The sequence below is a fragment of the Prionailurus viverrinus genome, chromosome C1, assembly GCF_022837055.1.
Source record: "Prionailurus viverrinus isolate Anna chromosome C1, UM_Priviv_1.0, whole genome shotgun sequence".
Lineage (NCBI taxonomy): Eukaryota > Metazoa > Chordata > Mammalia > Carnivora > Felidae > Prionailurus > Prionailurus viverrinus.
Genome location: NC_062568.1, coordinates 164,044,004 through 164,061,513, shown reverse-complemented (window position 1 = coordinate 164,061,513; position 17,510 = coordinate 164,044,004). Strand labels below are relative to the sequence as shown.

Sequence of the window (17,510 nt, the reverse complement as noted above, 5' to 3'; positions counted from 1 at the left end):
GAGGAAACAACTTGAGAAGGAGATACAGTCGTGATAGTCCTACTAACAGAATCCACTGAACATTTACCTGGGACAGTTTTAAACCTAGAGACTATATCACCTTTCTCTTCTCTTCTCTTCTCTTCTCTTCTCTTCTCTTCTCTCCTCTCCTCTCCTCTCCTCTCCTCTCCTCTCCTCTTCTCGTCTCTTCTTTCTTTCTTTTATTTTTTTAAGAAACTTTATTTTCTATTAATCTTATTTTCCGCATTCAGTTTAAGAACCTGTAGAAGAACAACTTAACACCACTTAGTGTCGTTCTTACCCATTCAATGGTCTGAGCAATGGGAGCTGCAGACCAGTCTTCAGTGGCAGACGAGGGGCTCTGGTCTGCAGTATGGAACTGCCGGATGGGCACAGAGGCCACCTGCGTGCCTTCAGGCCAGTCTGCAACCTGAGCTCGATAGCAGTAAACTCAAGCAGTTTGCTTGGGCTAGAGATGTCCACTCACCCTGAAATTCCTCCTTGGTCATGGCCTTTTCAGCAGTGGCCTGCTCTTTCTTTTCTATCTCTTTAGAATCTCTGTAGAAATAGATCAGGCATGATCTCCCATGGGTGTGCATGAGGGATGGTGGCACAGGTGCACAGAACTTCCCACACCATCATGTACCACACGAGCCCCACTGAGCTCCCTTGTTGTTGCACAGGATGGCGATGTGCACATAGCATGGGGGAGAGTCTGTGATACACAGAGCAGTGGTTGGCAGGTTAACATAAGATGCCTCCACGGGAGGCTGGTGGTCAGCCCTGGGCTCAGTAACCACCAGAAGATGTGGTTCTTGGAAGTCTGCCTGGATCTGGTTATTGAAAGTTGTGGGAGTGAAGTACCCAGCAGTAGGAGTGGCTACAGTGGCACCAGCAAAATTCAGGACAGCCCACTGGCCGGTGTTCCTGGAGGACGTGACACTGACACCAACTGGGTTTTCAATGGTAACAATGGCACAAGCCATCAGTGGAAGCTTCTTCCAGGTCCCCTTCAGATTTATGATGTAGATGCCATCACTTTAACTTTTGTAGACGTACTGTTCCATTTGGAAGTCAGAGTTGGTGCCACCTAAGTAGGTTCCTGCTGCAAGGAATTTAAGGATATCTTCCTTCTTCATTTGCAAGACATCAAAGGGTCTGGACAATGTGAAGTGAAATGAATGAAAATAAAGCCTGCATTATTTTTCATTGGCAAATCTGAGTTTTCTCCCTCCATCATCAAGAATGAGATCTTGAGAGCAAAATGGATCCCCAAGGAAAATGTCATTTTCAATTATAATGGCAAGTTTCATTGAGTCTAAATCAAAGTTTCAATCTCTCTTGCAATTAGAACTTCTATTCTCCCCAACATCCTCCAATTTGTAATCCTCAACACAGACCTGAGTCAAGGTCAGGGAACCCTTAGTAGGGAGTGGGAGTTGTGTGTCTGGGTCTGTTCTCCTCCCACCACTGGAGGGGAGGTGGATGGGAGGGGAAGGGGAAGGGGAAGAGACAGAAACACCCTTTCCTAGCTGCTGCTGCTTCTGTCTTAGGTTTCCACTGGCTAAGACTGCCTGTCTGTGATTGGAGGCTTCCCCACCCTCAGTCTCTGGAGCACTGGGTGTGTGGGTTATTGGGATGCACCCCCAGGACTATGCAATGTGAAGCTCCCTGACATTAGTCGGAATGATGCACACTCCAGCTGATGTCTTGCCATCTTCCACACCAAGCTTTTGCAGTTACCCTGTACCATTTTCTGCTGGGGTGACCTTTAAGGAGCTTTAAATCTGGCTACCTTCGAAAATACTCTCTTGGGCTGTGGAAAACTGAGGCATCCCTTCCACACTGAATGGTGGCATCACACTACCCCCTCTGCTGCTTCTTCTGCTTGCCCTGATGTTGTGAACTGCTCCTCTGGCCTCAGGGTGCTCAGACAGGAAGTAGGCACAACTCTCTGGGTTCACATGTGACCCCCCCCCCACCCAGGAAAGGGAGTATGTGTCAAGCTCCAAGAAATTTCTCAATCTACTTGACATGGCAAGCAGCACCGCCATGGTCCTGGGAGTGTGTATAATTCAGCCAGCATCCAGCAAGGAGTGTGAAGCCAGGCTCCCCTCCTGTAGGCAGTCCTAATTTCTACGAATTTTTCTCTTAGGGCTACTCTCATTTGGCCTGAAAGGTGGGTAACTCACGGGGAATGGAGATGAAGATAACACAGAAGAGTTCTTATTCAACTAATAGCTCACTGGCAGTTCCTAGTGAAGCAAACTGACTTTGAGTTTCTTGTCTTTTCTTTTGTAGGCTGATTGAGGTGGTGGGGTGTTACAAGACGATCTGGTTTACCTTTTAATAGCGCCTGCAGTTATGTACCTAGCATCTCCTTTTTAGAATGTGAGAGTTCCTTCAGCTTTGCAGCGATAGCCTGGGGTCCGAGACAAGAAGAGTTCCTGGTATCATCCTATTAAAAAAAAATAATGATGTATACGTATCATATTTTACCAGATTTGGATTGTATTATTTTATAAGTTGCTTTTTCTTACTAAAGATGTGTAGTAGCATTTCCCATGCTACTAATTGTGCTTTGAAGTGTTTTTTTTTTTTAAATCTGAGTACAGTGAACACACAATATGACATCAGTTTCAGGTGTATAACATAGTGATTCGACAAGTTTGCATGTTACGCTATGCTCACCACAAGTGTAGCTACCATCTGTCCCCATACAACACTATCACCTGAGAAGGAGAGAGAAAGAATCTCTCACAGTACCAGTAATATCTGGGCTGCATCTAAAAGGCTGAATCACAGTTTTTTAGGGAAAAGGAATATCTTGCATGAAAAGATAATAGAGGGGCACCTTGGTGGTTCGGTCAGTTAGGCATTTGACTCTTGATTTCAGCTCAGGCCATCATCCCAGGGTCATGGGATGGAGCCCTCCATCGGGCTCCTTGCTGAGCCCAGTGCCTGCTTGAGAAAAGAAAAAAAAAATTTAAGATAATAGAAGCAAGAAAGAACATTGAATGGTCTGGGAACTGGAAGGACAGGGAAGAGTCTTGATCTATATAACCCTGTGACATTTGAGTGTAAAGTGTAATTATTATTACTAATAATTTTCTTTTCTTTCTTTTTTTAAAATTTATTTAAGTTACATCCAAGTTAGTTAGCATATAGTGCAACAATGATTTCAGGGGTAGATTCCTTAATGCCCCTTACCCATTTAGCCCATCCCTCCTCCAAGAACCCTCTGTTTGTTCTCCATATTTAAAAGATTAATTTTATTTTCAAAAGAGGAAACTGTGGTATAGACAGAGCAAGAGATTTGTTAAGATTAGCTAGCCAGTCAGTGGCAAATCCAGAATTTAAAGTTGGGATTTCTGGAAACTTGGAGGAACTGAATATAAGCAGGAAAGGAAGAAATCAAGGAAACCTGAGCCATGACGAAGGAGAATGGATGCCCTAGCAGTGAGGAGTGGAAAGAGAAGGAAAACCGTCTGCTCCATGTCCAATTAAATCTCTTTTGTTCTCAGAGAGGCCTGGGAAGTTGACCGCCAGCTTCCCTCATCTGATGAGTGAAGTGTAATAAATGTGTGCACTTTTTTTTTTTTGTAGAAATGTGAAGTAGTTTCCAAAATTAGCTCTGTCCAACTGTTAAAACCCCCAAATTCCCAAACTCTCTCAACAGGAAGCAAGCAGTGGACATCCAGATGTTTCTCCTCACAGTATTTGTCTGTGTAGTATTTACATTGATCTTTTTCTTGTCAAATCATGACTTTATGAAATGCTTTATTACGCTGATTGACCGTTCACACAGAAGAACTGAGAAGGGGGAGCTGAGGGAAACATGGGTGCAGGGTGCCGTGAGGATCCTTAGCCAGTGCTCCATCTTGGAAAACCACACTTCCAGTAAACGCTCGGAGTTCAGAAATCCAGCAAGTACAAAACTCAGCAGAGACTGTTCCTTTTCTGTATGAAGAAATATAGTACAAGGAACAAAACTTGATGAACCCACCCTTTGGAGATTATGAAGGTAAATGAGGGGTTCCTGCGTAGCTCAGTTTGTTGAGTGTCCAACTCTTGATTTCAGCTCAGGTCATGATCCCAGGGTCATGGGATAGAGCCCAGCGTCAGGCTCCATGCTCAGAGTGGGATTCTCTCTCTCTCTCTCCTCTACCTTTCTCCCCATTCATGCTCTCTCTCTCTTTCTAAAAAAAAAATAAATAAAAATAATAATAATAATAATAATAAAGCAAATAAAAAATAATAAACGTTTTAAAAAGAAAAGAAAGGAAATGATCGGTCTGCAAATCGTGGAATCTACCAAATCATGAATACCAAAAGAATAGCTTTCTGCAGGAAGAGAGTTGAATAAAGCCTGGGCTGATAGGTCATTAGTTATTTCACTTTCTGCCAGGAACTGGGCTACAAAGGTGCATGCATATCTCAGTTTGTCCTCACCACAGTCCTAAGAAAAAGGTATTATTTTCATGCCCTGTTTATAGACGAAGAAATTGAGACCCAAGAGAGGTTAAAACCCTAAAAGTTTACTGGGACACCTGGGTGGTTCAGTCAGTTGAGTGTCCGACTCTTGATTTCGACTCGGGTCATGATCTCACGGTCATGAGATTGAGTGCTGGGTGGGGCTCTGCATGGGGTATGGAGCCTGCGTGAGATTCTCTCTCTCCTTCTCTCCTTCTCCCTTTGCCCCTCCCTCTGCTTATGCACATGCTCTCACTCTCTGGCTCTCTCTCTCTCTCTCCCTCCCTCAAAAATAAAAAAATTAAAAAATCTTAAAAAAAAGAAGACAAAAAAACTTCAAAGATTACTTACCTAGTAAGCAGCTGAGCTGGGAATCCAACCTAGGTCTACCTCAGTCCAAAGAGACTATGCATTTAACTATTATATTCTGAATGTAATGTTACGTAATTCTGTTCTTAAAAAAAAAAAGAAAAAAAAAAGGTGGTGGACCCACTTTGTTGATTCTTCAAGGAGAAGATGCCTCCGTCTCTAACACTGCCAGAACTGTTTTTCTATCTCTTAGTAACTCTCCAATGAGAGTCATTCTCCACCACTCTCCACCCTCCTCCGTGGCAGCTATTTTGCTAAGGCAATGGGTCACTTTTGATCACTTTTCTTGTCTTCCTTTTAAGCTACCATTGTTTCATTCTTTCTTTGAACCCCAAAGAAAGATATAAAAGGTGAACAGCATATACCTAGAAGGTCACAGTGCTTGACAATGAACACCCAAAACCAAGACCAAAAAAACCAGCTACAGGATGGGATCCTGGAAGCCTTTCTCTTGCTGGGTAACCAGTGACCAAAGAGATAATGTGTCAGACTTGCAACGGATACCCCTTTTGATTAATTAGTCTCTTTTCTTCCTCTTTTAATTATGATCTTAGCCAAAGTTCCATGTTGTTTCTCCCACTATTAAAGGGAGGGAAGAAAGAAAAAAATGAAGATAAATATAACCAACTTTATTTGGATCAACTATGTCTCATTAGCAATTTTATGGTTTTAGTGTGGAGAATACTTAGTACAGAAAAGGCATTTTCTCTTTCTATTTTTTTTTTTAAACTAATGTTTAATTGGTTTATCCCCTTTGGGCTAGCTAGAGAAACGCCTATACCCAACATGCACATACTGTATGTAAGAATGGGCATAAACAAAAGTCAAACATCTGCTTACCAGACCTGCCCCTCAGTCTTCTTCTTAAGCACCAGGAAAAGCATCTCAAGTTAGTCCCCAGTTTGACTTTGCAGGAATGCTGGATTCTCTGTAGCGTTTTTGCCTCTCACCTTTCCTAGGAGTTTATAGGGCGCTTTGAAGTTCCTCTGAACAAACAGGGTCTCTGTGTTTCGCTTATTGCTGAGCCAACCCTGGGGCCTCGGTTCCATCAGCTCCTTATTAAGTGTTTAGTAATTTCAGTTTCTACCTTTTGGTCTTGCTCGCTTTGCAAACATCTGGAGAGAATTAGTTCCCAGGCCTCTGTAACATACCCATTTTGTGGTTCTAGAGAGAGTTGTGGGCTAGGGGATGTTGTTGCCCTTAACGAGCTTTCTTTATGCTTTTTAACTGTAAAAGGTACCCTCGTTAATATTCACAAAGAGAAAGTGAGACCAGCCACTCCATCCCTGTTTAGCTCTTGCCTTCTTGACTGTGAATGAGAACTTCATGCTGAAATGGGTAGAATAAATATCATGAAAGTGGGAATTAAATACAAGATAAAATAATGCATGATAATGATAACAACAATAATGTCCGGGCACCTGAAACGAGCATACGTCTCTACCTGGATGATTCGGTGTGATCTCTGCTAGCCCTGTGGGCCTGTGAGCACTGAAAACGTGTCTAGTACATATTAAGATTTACTGTTAGGAAGCCACACACTAGATTTGGAAGAGACAGTATAAAAAATGAAAATATAGCACTAAGAATTTTATGCAGATTTGATGTTGGAATGATAATTTGGAGATATAAGGTTAAAATTAATTTCACTTTTTTTCCCACTTTTTCAATGTCGTTATTAGAAAAGTTTTTAATCATATAAGTCATCCACTTTTGTGTTTTTCATCATGTTTCTATTGGACAGCAGTGCACTAAAGAACCAGACAAATTATTTAACAGGATATGACTAGGATTGGAAGATTCCTGTGACGGCATCCATGTGATATCAAAGTGAATAGGATGGATATTGAAAGAAGTGTTAAGAAAATACCCTGAATTTCAATTAGTAGGAGAAGATGGCTATCAGATAGAAACTACTGATTGTTAACTTTTTCCCAGGACAAAATTCTAGAATAAATTATTAAATACAACATTTATAAGTAGGTTATAAGTAGGGGGTGCCTGGGTGGCTCAGCCAGTTAAGCATCCGACTTCAGCTCAGGTCATGACCTCGTGGTTCGTGGGTTCAAGCCCCACGTTGGGCTCTACGCTGACAGCTCAGGGCCTGAAGCCTGCTATGGATTCTGTGTTTTCCTCTCTTTCTGCCCCTCTTTCTCTCTCTCTCTGTTGAAAATAAACATTAAAAAAATTTTTTTAAGTATATTAGGACACAAGTAGATGATCACAAGAAACTACTAAGTAAAATTACAACTGGTTGAATATTTGTATTCAGTCTTGAAAATCTATCTATAGAGAGGCCTTGGGGGGACCACAAAACTAAAAAATTAATTGAACATGATGAATCTCAAAATAAGTACTCAAAATACAATGCATCAATAATGGGAATGTGATGTATAACTTCCATAAATGTAAAGCGCTGAGTTCATAACATGAATTGTGTTTAGGTACATCACTGAGGTGGCCCAGCTTAAAGATAATACACATGCAAAGAATTAACTTTTTTAAGTACAGCACTAACTAAAGGTATAATATGTTGTGAAAAAATATCATAGAGTGTAGAAGTCCCACTTTATTGTGCTGAACTGGCCAAATCTAGAATATTTTGTTCATTTCCTACATAACCACATGGTAAGGGTGTCTTTTTTTTAATTAAAAAAATTTTTTTTAATGTCTATTTATTTTTGAGAGAAAGGGAGACAGAATGTGCATGGGGAGGGGCAGAGCGAGGGGGAGATACAGAATCTGAAGCAGACTCCAGGCTCCAAGCTATCAGCACAGAGCCTGTCGCCAGGCTCCATCCCACAGATCGTGAGATGGTGACCTGAGCCGAAGTCTGTCGGACATTTAACCGAATGAGCCACCAAGACGCCCCAGGTGAGGGTGTCTTAACAGCTAGAACAGGAAAGCCATTCAGCCGGGCAAAGAAGACCTCTGAGAATGTCACTTGACAGTGTGATCATTGTTATCACTTGGAGAGTGTAGACATTCTGCTTTGCTACAGAAAACAGGCTGACCAAAGAACAGTTGGTGGATGTTACAGGAAAGGTAGGAACGGATCATTATAAAGGAGAATTTTTGAATAATTGTGGAGCCCTCCATGGGAAAGGCTGCCTGGAAGATTATAAAGTAGCTCCCTTTCCTAAGAGTGTTGTTCTGTAGAGGCCAAATGAGCATTCATCAGGTATGTTAAAGAAGATATTTCTACATTGGAAGGGAGATTAAAGTAAGTGGCATTTTTTTAGTTTCCAATTCTAAAGCTGGAAATCCTGTTATCAGTATAGTCATTCTAAGATACTCTACAGGCTCCTGCTTTGGTCAAACCAAGCTAAATACCATCTGGAAGCTTCCTAAAAATGATGGTGCATCAGAAATTAAACTAAGAAGACATCTAACACACGGTAGCTGCCTCTCTGTGTGTGTGTTTAGGGGATGGGGAGGGAGCAAAGTCCAGAGCCATAGCGTTTGCCAATTTCTGTGGTGTAAATATCCCTACCATAGCAAAATATAAAGTGGCCACAGTTTAACAACTGGCCGGCAAATTTCCTGAGAATGTAACATGTCCCTCACAGGCCGGTATGAGCTGGCTCCAGTACGACACTGCTCACGTATCACTTAGCAGTTAGAACACAGTGTCAGCGAGACAGAATCAATCAATCAATCAATCAATCAGTTTTTTAAAAAATGTTTGCTATGGGTCACCCACCCAGAAAGGTGTTAATATGTGACATGGTATTTTCCCTCAAAGAACTTAAGGCCAACTGGCAGAAGAGGGAAATGGGTTGGGGGACAAAGATCAACACATAGAGGAAAAATAGAAGGTATTTTAGGACATGAAACAGTGCTGACCACAGAGGTCAACGCTAGTGAAGCTTGGAAAGCAGCAAAGGGACAAAAGCTAATGCTTATTGAGCATTGAAATGTTCCATGTGCTCTATGGGCCACCGTTTCTTATACCTGAAGAAACATAATCATAACCCGGTAAGGTAGATATTGTGCCATCATATGGATGGGGAACCAGAGCTCAGAAATGTCAAGACACAGACCTGAAGCCACACCACTGGGAGTAGCACAAATCCATCCTTATCTACACATCCAAGTTCGGCAGCCAGTCCCTCCTTGACACTATCGGGGGGGGGGGGGGGGGTGCGGACGGGGGAGAAGGGAAAGACTGAAGCTTAGCTGGAAGGACAGAGAGAATTTAATGCCTCCTCCTAAAACTAAGGTTTACAAAGCAAAGCAATAGTCCCCAACCCTCTTCTTGCAAGGCAGTCCTGCTGTGGCTGACGTGAACAGCTTCTCTGTGGACAGTATCTCACCCCCAGTCACCGCTGACTCAGAAAGCAAGGCAAGCAGACTGGGAGGCGGTCACACCCCCAAGCTCTGACCATCCTCTCTAGACCTCTTCTTGCCACTCTAACAAACCCACCTAGGCGTGGGTTCTGAGTTTTTGTTCAAAATTCCAGCGGCTTGAGTTAGGGAAGTAAATGGCTCCCTGAGCCTCAGTTTCTTCTAACACAAAATGAGAAGAAATACTATCCAATTCACATTTTTTTGAGATTATATGTGTTAATTTAGAAACAAAACAAAGCAGGGGTGCCTGAATGGTTCAGTCGGTTAAGCTTCTGACTCTTGATTCCGGCTCAGGTCATGACCTCACAGTTTGTGAATTCAAGTCCCGCATTGCACTCTGCACTGACAGTACAGAGCCTGCTTGGGACTCTCTCTCTCCTCTCTCTCTGCCCCTTCTCCACTTGCTCTCTCTCTCTCTCTCTCCTCTCTCTCTCTCAAAATAAATAAGTAAACTTAAAAAAAGAAACACCTAGCACAATGCCAAGCACAGAGTAGATATTCAATAAATATTAAATTCCTTTCTTTCCATACAGCTGCATGGTTTTCTCCCTAGCTAGATTGTCATGCATATCTTTGTGTCCCCAACAACTAACTCAGGACATGGCAAAGTGAACAGGTTAACTCTGTTTAGTGACAGCACTGATTCATTACTCTGGTCCCAGAGATGCTTTTTACATTAAATAAAACAAATATACATGCACATGCAAAAGTCCATTCCTGTCCCAAGGAATCAGTATATGCTCTTCTAGGGGCTGGTCATTCCACACAGATGAGGGAGTGCCTGTTCTCTGACAAGATTGTCTACTGTCCTCAGTCTAAAAACTGCCTCTATCAGTTTATTTACATCAACAAGGTGTCATCTTTATACCATGATCTTTCAATTCTGGTGAGCTGCTTGGTTGTCCCATTACACTATCAAGGGGTGGTGCCGGGCTGACCACTAAGGGTCCAAGGAACAGTGTCATGCTGCATGCAAGAGTTCAGGTATCATGGCGGCTCAAGGCAAGTTCGGTCAAGGAAACAGCAATGAAGGCCATGGGGCTGTTGGGGGGTGCCCTCGTGACCATCACTGCAACCTGAAAGAATTGACCAATAATTGCACGAATGGAAGCTAGAAGGAACTGCAGCTTTCTTTGAAGAGAGCAGAAAAGTGGTTGACGATGTACAAAGCTCCATAGGCTCAAGCAAAGCACCCAAATGTGCTCATTCACCCCTTCCATTAACTCATCTCCCCCTACATAGTGCTACTCACCAGGGCATGCCGTGGGCTCTCGTTCCCTCCCTGGGTGCTCCAGGAACCAGTTATGAAATCCACCTATGTGTTTTCTGTGGAGGTCGGCTCTGATTTTAGCAGACAGCATGAGCTATCATCTGGTTTTTATTAAATTCCATAAGTGAGAGAGTAATTCATACTCCAAAGTGTTACAGACTCACTATTTACATAGTGAGACTGATTGAAAACTGTTTTGTTCTTTTCTGCTTTTCTCTCTTTTGCAAATTTCCTTCAGTGAGCGTGGACTACTTTTATATTCAAAATTGTAAACATTTTTTGAAAGAGTAAGAGTTTCACGTCAGAAACAGAAGTATAAGAACAGAACATGCCACTACTCATGGCTTTGAGAACCATATTCCTACAGCCCTGATGATCAGCAAGTCGTGTTATTGAGACGTTTTCCTCTACTTTCTGTGAATCTGAGTGAGCTTTGCTCCGAGACTGCCAATCGAAGAATGGGAAATACACATTATTACGAGAGGGATGAGTAATTGAATCCCCTAGCACCTACCACAGTGTGAGTTCTAGGTTAAGTACTTGAAAATGATAACTTTTCAATAGCTGGGCTTTCTCCAGCATGGAATGACAAGATATATGACAACTCTTTGTCCGGTGGCTTACTCGGTGTCAGCTGTGTGCCAGGCACTGTTCTGGGCATTGAAGATATAAAGATAATTCATGCCTTCGCTCTAGTGAGGAAGGTAGATATGAAAACACTGTAGCAGTACCAGAGGAGTGACTTATGTACAAGAGGGTATAGGTGAAAGGTCAGAGCAGTTTTCATAAAGGCCAAGATATTTCAACAGTCTTCCCTTGAAAGAAGGAATTTGCTAAGCAGATCAGATACAGTTGGGTGGTAAAGGGATGGGTAGAGGTAAGGAGAATCCAGCGGAGGGAAAAATGGGAGCATGATTAGGGCTCTGGGACCGAAAATTTAAAGTTCTCAAAGACGTAGCAGTTCTTGTCCCAAACGAGAAGCTAGGCTAGCAAACCACTGTGAACCCTAATTCCATCAAACACCCATTAGCCCTGCCGTGTACCCAGCATAAGTATGGTGATGATTGAAGACAACGACAAGACATCACCACCCCAAATCACCTGATGATCAGAGTGTTGTCGTACTGTGCTACTTCCTGTCCTTTTGGTGAAATTGCAGAGTGAAGTTTAAAATGCTGAGGCTGCCCATTTGAGAATGAGGAATTGCATATTGGAATTAGCATAATAAATGCTTACATTGTATATAATCTACTGGAGATCCTGGGATGACTTTTCCCGAAAGACACTACAACCTGGGTACTGTCCTACCACCTAGACAGGAAAGAAAGGGAAAGGGTGGTAGCACTGACAGTGCTTTCCTTGTGTCTTCGGCAGCCTTCCAGTCCAAGAAATAAGAATAATCGTAAGGCAACTTTAATCTTCACCGAGCTCTCTTGAAGCATATCAAAGAGAATCCCAAATGCACAGCAAAACATCTTAAAATTGCCTTTCCCCATCTCTCTCTAGTCATATATATCATACATTTATGGTTCCCTCCTCCTCATTCTTTCCCCCTTCTCCCTGTATTCCTCCAGGCTCTCTTAAACCCAACTGCAAGAGCACTTATCCTTCACCCCCAGCTCCCTTCCCCCTTTCTGGATTTATTTCTCCTGTGGCTGGTAGCTCTCTCCCTTTTCTGAAGTAAATCAATTTCACCTTCCTCCAATCAACACCACAGTATTTTTATATTTGTGGCAAAAGTTTAATAGGCAGAATTGGGGGATGCTTTGCAGACACTAGAATACTCCAGAGAATGATTTGTTTTCCTCATCATCTGAACGGCAAGCGTTTTTAGCCACTGCTGCCTAAGTTTTTTCTGATGGAGCCCACAGTTTAGGCCTTGCTCACCCTAAAAACATAAGGCTTCCCCTATCAGAGAAAGTCGATGTAAAATGATGTTCATAAGTCTATTTTCCCGTAAGTATGTCTCTTTTATTGGTAACAAACTTGAGCCTCCATTCCTTACCCACCCAAGGTGGTTAACTATGAGAATACTATTCACTTAGTGCCCTTCTTCCCCACAATCCCCAAGGGCAGGGGCCCTGGACATTAGCTGGGAAAATAACCCTGGAAAATAGAATGCCCTTATTTCTCATTGTATTTAGTATTCGTTGAAGTGAATTGAATGTGAGCATAAACTTCTCAAAGTTTCTTTTAGTCCTTTGAGCCAAGTGTGAACCAAGTGTCACTGAAGTCATGAAACCTGGCACATACACAGTTGCATTTCACCCTGCCTCAAGCCACCACATGAATGGGTGACCAGGAAGCAATCTTCCCTTCATAGGATTTCCTCCGATGCCTATGCTGCAAGCCAAGGATCTGTAAGTACAGAAAAAGCCATTTGTTTTTCCTTTCCTTTGAGGGAAATGACCAGATGCAAAGTTTTCAGACCCAATTCCTGACTCCTCGGTGCCCATTCTGGCATTTGAAGAGTTAATCTGCTGCCACCTAGTGGCTCTCAGCCAACCTGCGACCCCCAGCTCCCAGAAGAGGAATGAGCGAGGGTGACTGGGGTGAGGTTGCCTTGGTGAAGGGGGCAAGGTTCCCGAGTGGCTTTGTCTTTCCACACCAAAGTACTAGTTACAAGTGTTCGCTTTTCGAAAGCAGATTCTCTCTCTTCTGTCTCCCCCCCCCCCACTCTCTCTCCTCCTCACTCTCCCTTTCTTTCCCCTTCCCTCCCTCTCTCATTCCCCCTCTCTTTCTCACTTGCAACTGCGGCCTTTTCCTCTAGACCTGAGGCAAAACAGTAGTACAGGCTAGGATTTCTTGCAAGTTTTCCACTGTGGGGTGCCGCAACAGCTGTGACCCTAGCTTGATTTTGATGTAGACTTCAAGGGCGCCGTCCCCAGCAGGGGGAACATTTTTACCTCAGGAGCCTATTCACATTGGTAGCCTTGGCAGGGAAAGTTCCAGAAGCTTTGATTACACAAATACCTCTGCTAGGTACAGGCCCCTTCTTGGCAACCTGGGGAGAGAGAATGTGCACGTGGGCTGATTAAACCAAATGACCCGTTTCCTTTGCTGGGGTGGAGGCTGGGGGCTGGGGCTGGGGGTCTTCGGCTTGGAAATGATTTTTTCCTTGGCTGTGTTGCCTGGAAACTTGGAGAGTTTAATTAGGACTGGGGAGGTTTTTGGCTTCTGCAGCTGCCTCTGCTCTCCCCCAGGGTTAGTGGGTGAGTGTGTGTGTGTGTGTGTGTGTGTGTGTGTGTAGTGCAGGCCAAAACCGTCCTGAGAAGTGAATTGTGTACCATGGCAGATGTGACTCTTTTTATTTTAATTGATTTCAGTTAATAACTTTTAACCTTGTGAACCAGAGAGGCTGCGCGTGGTTTATGTATCACGTACTGAAACCTGGACAACTGGGTGGACGGGGTAGCTATTACCTTACTTCCTATATCCATCAAGGGCCAATCTTGGAAAATTTTCTCAATGTTCTCAAGAAAGTCCAAGAAGGACTGCCTCAGGTCAGTGTCTCCCTGATTCTGTGAGTTCCAAGGGAAAAGTAGGACAGAACCCAGCCTGCCCAAATGCAGTTATCCTACTTTGTTAGGGAAAAAGAACAAACAAATTAAAATACAATATTTTAAATCCTTTATTAGCCCCAATACCGTTTATCAGCATCAATTCGTTATTGTCCCATGTGGGGATTTTGAAGAATTGAGGAAGAAGAGGTTTTTTCATTTGGTGGGGGAGGGGTTGTATATGTTTGTATCTACTTATTTTTCAAATGTAAACATGATACATACATATGTTCCAGTCATAAAAGAATTAAAGACAGAAGTGAAACCCCTCTTGCTCAAAGGCAGTTTTTCTAGCTGGAGTCAACATCAGTCTAGGCACATTTTGGCCCTTCTCTTCTCCCCTTCCTCCTTTTCTTTCCTCTCTTCCTTTTCTTCTTCCTTCAGGGGAAGAGTCAGAGACATAGGTCTTTCTTTATGGAGTGCACGCAAGTGAGCCATAGCATACTCTGTGTCTGAGTTTCTGAGGGCGGCCATAACAATGTACCACACACTGGATGGCTCAGACAACAGAAATGTGTTGTTGCGTGGTTCCGGAAGCTGCAAGTCCAAGATCAAGGCATCGAGCTTCCGATGGCTTGCTGTCAGCTTTTGGTGTTCCCTGGCATGTAGACACATCGCTTGATCTCCACCTTCATCTTCGTATGGCATTGTCCCTCTGTGTGTGTGTGTGTCTGTCTGTCTGTCTCTGTGTCCAAATTTCCCAAAAGGCAAATTTGGGAAGTTTGGGACATCAGTCATACTAGATTAAGTCCCACTCTAACGACCTCACTTTAACTTGGTCGTCTCTATAAAGACCCTGTCTCCAAGTAAGATCACATTCTGAGGTACTGTGGGTTAGGTCTTGAGCATCATTTGAGGAACACAATTCAGCCCATAATACCAGGTAAAGCAATAGCTGTGTATGTTTGGTATTGCAGTAGTACCTAGGAGGGAGGTTTGTTTTTTTTAAAGCCAATGATGGGATATATTAACGGGACTACTTTTTTCTTTTCCTTTTTAAATTTATTGTACATTTTCATAACATTATACATACACATATATGAAAGAGTCAAGTAGTTTTATAAGGCTTATTATGAAAAATAGGAGTCTACAAGCCATAGCCAGGCTCTCCACCTCCGTTTTATACTCTTGAAGGCAACCTCTTTCAGCTCTTCTGATTCTGTTAACATTTAACTGTAAATTTCCAAACAACAGATTTATGTAGCTACATGATTTTTCAATTATAGATATTATTTACTAGTTTCCTAACATGGAAGACGGGGAGTCAGCTCTCTGTAGGTACACTCCACCTCTAACACACACACACACACACACACACACACACACACTTCTAGTATTCTATCTGCCCAATATAGTGGTGTTGTGACTCAGTGAGATTTAGCCGATGTTCCCATCACCATGACTATGTAAATGCTATAGATAACTAAGTTGTGGGGGATACCAAGAGTACTTTTTCTTTCCTGTACAAAGCTTCTCCCACCTGGAGTGAATAATTGACTTGTGTTTTCACTTGGCTGTTTTTTAATGTACTTATTATCACTTATCAAACCCCAATTCTGCCCCAGTTGTGTAAAATCCTCTGAATACATTCAAATACATTAGTAATTATTGATTTCACCTTCTTGAAGTCTCTTCCAGAGCCCTCTGACCTTCTCCAAACTGGCACTGAAGGTCACATGACCAGACTGTTGCCTAGGGAATCTTCAATTTAGGCCTTTCCTCTTGGACCAGAGCTCCAGAGAAGACTCTGCAGTCCCTACTTGGAGAGTATATGCCTGGCTGCTATGTTCCGGGAGCTGAATGTGGGAAGAAGGCTGGAGCCCAAATAATTCAGTCAGATCATCAATATTCCTTGAGTCTCTCTGCTTTCAGTACAGCATCCTCTCATACCTCAATTCGGCCTAGCATCTCCACTCAGAAATCCCCTGCTTTCTGTCTCTTGAAAATAAATCTTTCCTGTCATTTATTGCAGTGAAGAAGGAGTCAAGTGATTTCATGGCATAGGAGGTGGGGGCTTCGGGGGACACCTACCTGATCCCAAACCCTCCCCACTAACCCTCTTGTGTCTCCTCCACCTTCGTGCTCACTTCCAGACATACCAAGTGTCACTAATTCCTGCACTTGTTCTAGGATCCAAACTGTCAACCAAGTCACTTCTGGAGCCTCCCCATTGCAGGCTTAGCATGTGGCTCTGCTGAACCAGTCTGCTAGGACAGCTGCCAGCTTCACAGCATTTCAGTCCACAGGTTTTGTTGTTTGCCCCTTTTCTATTCTCTCTGTTTTTGTGTCATTAGGTTACCAGGAGAAAGGAAGCTAAATAGAGGTGTCCCATTTGCCAGCTTTAACTCTAAAGCTGTTCTTGTCCTCTAACCAGCATGTTCTGGAGATAGTTTCAAATCCCTAAGGAGCGATCCTATTGCTGGGCTATCTGGAAGCTATGGGTGAGTTTAGGGAGAAGAGAGGCTCTGTGACCACGTGCACGTGCACATTCAAGTACACAGTCATCCCAACCACCCACGCTGCACACAGTCTACAGCCAACCTGGGCTGGATATTTGGATTCACTAGCTTTAGATTCTTATTTTGTTCTTTGTGTAATTTTCTTAGATTTCCCTAGTTCTCTCTCCCCGTCCCCTCTAATTTATTCTTGAAAATACCACCAAAGTGTTCCTTTTAAAAATGAAAATCCTATTATTATGTCATTCCCCTACTTCAAAGGCTTCAATGCCTTCTCTTTACTTTTGCAATAAAGTCCCACACTCTACTCTTGTCTTATATGACTCCCACAGTCTGGACCCTGACAACCTGCCCCGTCTCATATTAGTTTCCTCTCTCTGGCTAAACTTTGGCTTCCTTGACTATTTGTCAGTTCCCTCAGGTCTTTGCACATGTTCTTGCCTCTGCCTGGAAAGCTCTCTATCTCAGAACCCCAAAAGCCCTAAGGGGAAAACATCCTATTCCCAGAGAGACCTTCTCTGACCACCTCTCAGCCCCTCCCCCATAGACATTAGGTTAAATTCTACCTTACGTACCCTCCTGACATCCTGCTCTTTTGCTTTGTTAACACTTTAGTTACATGTCCAGGCTAGAATGGAAGCATTAGGAGCATAGGATCTTTTTCTGTCTTGTTCACATCAGGCTAGGAACCTAACAGCAGGCTAGGCTCCTAGAAGGTATTCAAAGATATTTATTTAGGGGCCCATGTGTGGCTCAGTTGGTTGAGCCTCTGACTCTTGATTTTCTCTCAGGTCATGATCTCATGGTGATGGGATCCAGCCCCATGTTGAGCTCTGGGTTCTGTGCTGGGCATAGGGGCTGCTTGAGAGTCTCTCTCTCTCTCTGCCCTCCCCCACTTGCAGTCTCTCACTCTCTCTCTCTCAAAAAAAAAAAAAAAGATGTTTATTTAATCACTTACACTTTTCACTTTAGATTTTTCTAATGTCTCCTCCCACCCTCACCCCAGTATACTCACGATACTAAATCTACTGT

At 43.1% G+C, this 17,510-nt stretch overlaps 1 pseudogene; it reads right to left on the bottom strand.

The window, feature by feature from the left end:
* Nucleotides 1-247: 247 nt before the first annotated feature.
* Nucleotides 248-14,670, bottom strand: LOC125171748 (40S ribosomal protein SA-like; annotated as a pseudogene).
* Nucleotides 14,671-17,510: the final 2,840 nt, after the last annotated feature.